The sequence below is a fragment of the Octopus bimaculoides genome, chromosome 30 (genome assembly GCF_001194135.2).
Source record: "Octopus bimaculoides isolate UCB-OBI-ISO-001 chromosome 30, ASM119413v2, whole genome shotgun sequence".
Lineage (NCBI taxonomy): Eukaryota > Metazoa > Mollusca > Cephalopoda > Octopoda > Octopodidae > Octopus > Octopus bimaculoides.
In genome coordinates, this window is record NC_069010.1 from 1,050,205 (window position 1) to 1,051,292 (window position 1,088).

Below are 1,088 nucleotides of genomic sequence, written 5' to 3' on the forward strand. Positions count from 1 at the left end.
TCACCACTTCAACTAGGATAAACACAGAGTTAAAACAAAATAAGAGAAACTCGCTGCAAGGCGAACGCACAGCAGGAAAGATCTTCTGAGGAAGAACTCCCATCCCACAAGTGTTTCGGCCCTTATACATGACATTCTAAAGGAACCAGGCACACCCAGGTCATTACTCCCAGGTGTCCTCCTGCTGCTTTCCAAAATACTGTCTCAAGTGGCATTTGAACCTTGGTTAATCTTTGTGTGATCTTGTATTCCCAGGTTTGTGCTTCAGCCCACTAGATCATGCTGACCACTGGAGGAACCAATCTAATCTTCCTTAGGATCCACATAGAACGGTTCCTTTTCTTAACGGTTGCTGCTGGTAATGTTTAACTTCTGGCATCACAGTTCATCAGAAGGTCATCAGATGCAGGACATATTTTAGAAACAATGTTAAGCAATGATTAGTCCAACAGAAAGTGTTCCATGTGTCCTAAAACACAGCACACTTGCACAAAACCTCACTAACAGCTCATCCTCAGATTACTGCAATGAATATACGTTTGGGTGTAAGAATAGTATAACCCAAATAAATATTTGGATATGGTTATCTAGAATACCCTATTGCAGAATTAATATGTTCATACAGAAGGCATTCCGTATAACCCCAACGTACTTAAGATATTAAACTAACAGAGTAACCAATTTGGAGGATCAACGCTGTCAGGTGTCACTGACAGTTTTCTATTTAGTCAAGTTTCTCCACTCTACTTTTAGTCGTGTTGGGTGGTACAAGATTCTCTCTGAATATATATCTGAAATGGTACATAAGAAATGTAACTCAAGAATTATATAAGCAAGACGGGGATTTAGGTCAAACGGGAAGCACCAAATCTTGTAAGGGCTCCCCTAATTTAGATTTACCTACCGCTGATCTCAATGCCTCTCCTAGTTTTAGATGACCAAGTAGCGTACCATTGTCCGAAACCTTTTACAGGTTTCTCTTTAACCTTTGGCTGCTACTTATTTGCCTTAAACTGCATTCTTCACCAAGTAATTAGTCCATCCAGTCTATCCAGAACTATTTGCATATACATTTGATCTCTTCTTAG

The 1,088-nt window shown here is 39.9% G+C and overlaps 1 long non-coding RNA gene across 1 annotated transcript in view; it reads right to left on the reverse strand.

Annotated features, from left to right (window-relative positions):
• The window catches only part of LOC106882054 (uncharacterized), a 49,871-nt gene that overhangs the window by 42,873 nt on the left and 5,910 nt on the right, over positions 1–1,088 (reverse strand). The window lies entirely within an intron of this gene.